Source organism: Glossina fuscipes, unplaced genomic scaffold (assembly GCF_014805625.2).
Source record: "Glossina fuscipes isolate IAEA_lab_2018 unplaced genomic scaffold, Yale_Gfus_2 142, whole genome shotgun sequence".
Lineage (NCBI taxonomy): Eukaryota > Metazoa > Arthropoda > Insecta > Diptera > Glossinidae > Glossina > Glossina fuscipes.
This window is the reverse complement of record NW_023998485.1, coordinates 1,420,083-1,423,420: the sequence shown is the minus strand read 5'-3', so window position 1 is coordinate 1,423,420 and position 3,338 is coordinate 1,420,083.

Here is a 3,338-nt window from a genome sequence, read left to right as displayed (position 1 = left end):
CTTCAGTCACTCCTTGAATGCCCATTTCGCGAACAATTTCATCTTCCGGCACATGCTTTAAGCAAGGGGCATAAATTACGCCTCGAACCGAGTTAAGTTTCTCATGTAGTTTAGCTGAAATAGCACATAGGTTAGCTAAAGATTTGGTCTTTATGAGTTTTTCGGTTGCGCGCGGGTTCCCAGCGAGGACCAGTAAATTCCCATCGCGTAGAATCGAGATGGAGTCGATGTATGTTGTAGTGCTATCTAGAGCTTTTTTTATAGCAAAAGGGCTAATTTGGGGAATTGTTATTCTAGCATCGGTTGAAGAAATAACAATATATTTTTTATCAATAGGAGTTATATCACTGATTGGCAACACCGGAAAATCGGAATTTTTACTTTTTTTTCTTTGGGGGGATGTGTCACCTAATAGATGAAATCTATTCGAGTTTTTATCTGGCGGCCCCGGGGCTATTATGCCTTATTGTTGTCTATTGTTTATTATTTGTGAAATAACCACTCATTTGAAAAGTTTGGGAAACTACTGAATAAAATGTCAATGTTTTTAATTTTTTTTTTTTTTTTAATGTATTTAAAGGAAAACACGTACGGTATCCGCGATGAACACTTTTCGCAATAAACACACAAAAAGTTCAATAAATTTGAATAAGTTTGAAAACTTTTAAAAACGTATAACGCAATAAAGAAATTAAATAGAAGAATAAATTGCAAAAATTTTTTCACAAAGAGAAAAATATGACCACAGCGCTTGAACGGAGTTGCCGTTCTTGAAAAAAAAAAAAAATCGTGTAAAAAGGAAGAAAGGTTCCTTTTCTCTTTCTCCCTTTTCCATCTGTCTCCCTTCATCCCCTCCATGGTATGTTTTCACCTGTATTTGGCATTCTTTTTAGCCTTCTTTCTGCCTTACTAGTATATCTTTTGCGTTTACCCTCCTATCTCCTGTCCAATCCTTCAAATGATTTGTTGATCCAGTTTCCTTAACGATGTTTTCCATTTCATTACCGTCTTAACCATCGGTTGGAAAATACATGACTTTTTTTCATTTTAATGTAAGAATTCTCTTTATTTTATAAAACCTTTATAAGTCTTATAAAACTCTACTAAACTAAAGTCAGTCCTTAAAGGCTTAAGGAATTCTCTTTTATTGGGCTTATGTTTTTTTTTGTTTTTTTTATAACTAAAGATAATCTATAAAAGTGAAGACATTCCGCTGCATTTATATGCAAAATAGATACACGTGGATGTGTGCATAATATACACGAGTAAAATAAAAGAAATAACAATTCCACATAAAGTAAAACATATGAAAAACTGTAAACGATATATGTAATTTGCATGCGTCTGTTATGAATGATAATAAAATGAGAAAAAAAACAAAACAAAAAGCCGCACATTAATGAAAGCGAGCCTGATATGTAGAAAATGACACATTTGATAATACTGCTCTAACAATAAAACGGGAACTGTGAAACATTTGTGTGATGAGTTTATAAAGTTTGAAATTGAAAAATAACGGATACAAGGAACCATCGATAAAGATGGCATAGATACTTTCGTATGCATTTATATAAATAACTTATGATGTCTATCTAAACAACCATTTGGTTGCGTCCCGTTTCACGCTTAATTTACAAACAACCATTTGGTTACGACTCGTTTCACGCCTAATTTATAAAACATTTGGTTGCGTTCCATTTCACGCTTAATTTATAAACAACCATTTGGTTGCGCAATACCATAATCAGCTGTTTTCTCAAGAAAAAATATTAAATTATTTAGGAAAAGATGTAAAAATTTTTTTTTTTTGAATAAGCGCAATTATTAAAATCAAGTAAAAAAGCTGTAATTTGAAGAACGTTTTCGGATTAAAATTATAAAATTGCATTTGTGGTTGAAAGGCGGAAAAATTGAAACGATATTAATACAAAAAAAAAAAAAAAATAGTGAAAATTGCTCAAAAACTTGAGAAAAAAATGTCTCGTAGTCGGAGTTGGTTCGGTGGCGCTTGGAATAAACCAAAAAACCGTTTGTCGTTGGAACGTATTTATATAATATTTATATAGTATTTTAGAAAAAATACAACGGTATCCGAGAGTAATTGGGGTTTGCTGGTATAATCGTTAAGAAGAAGTATATCGGAAATTTTAATATGGGGTGATCAACATGACAGTTCGGTTTTCGAGTAAGCAGCGCTTAATAACTTCGCTATTTATAATTATGTATTAATTATTTTCCTTTTTCCAGCTTTTTCCTAGACAAAAATATGTTATCATACTTTTTGAATATAATGCGTCAGAAAAGTGGAGGTTCCAGTTTTGTATGTGTTTAATTATTGCAAACTTTTAATATTCTCTTCGAAAATATACGTTGATTATATTGGACGGGCCTCCTGTGCTGTCTAAGGCCTGCGTACGGTCACAGAGATGGCATCTGTTCGCCATCCCGACTAGGTTCCGTCTATACGTCTCCTGACGTGTTGTCTCAATTGTGTCAAGAATGCAAACCCGCTCTCGCAAATATTGCAGAAGTGCTCGAGAACCATCTGTTACTCCTTTTAAGAATTGAAATTAAGTAAGTAATTTTTGCATTTTATTAATAACATTGTTAAACGAACAATATAAAGCAAATGTGGCCATTGATGCATATTTGTTGAACCTTTTTTATGGAACTGTAAATCTAATTTTATAGGCATGTAGAATATATACTATGGCAAAAAGGTTTGTGTGTACTTGTTGATTAGCAGCCACTTTACTGCCTGCTTTTTCTTTCTCTATATTTATATAAAATTTATATAAAATTCAGTTTATGACTTTTTGGTAGGACGTCGTATTTGCCTATGCCATATAACATATTTTAGCCGTTATAGCGTCACGATGCATTGCTTCAAGCATAGCAATAAGTTTGATGTCCGCTGATTATTAGACCTGACTTTGACTCCATCCACTGCAACCCACAAAAGAAAAGCGGCAACTGTCGTATTCTTTCATCTATACTTACTTATTTTTGATTTCACATAATTCTTTTATTGAATTGAACTAAAATTTATATTTGTATTCTTATTTTAACGTATGATAATTGGATGGGTGTGATTAATTAACGGACCTTTTATATATGCATTGTTTAGCTAAAAAAAAATTAATTAAATTATAATCATTTTCTTTTTCTTTTGTCAAAAATTACATATTTTTTTAAAATAATTAATTGCACTCTGTATAACTTAGGAATATATTTAAAAATTAAGGAACATAAAGGGCCATTTGTTCTTTTGATTTTATGCCTTTTTTCTCGTTTGTGTATGTATATGCCCAAACAAAGGAAAATGAAGTTTATAATTG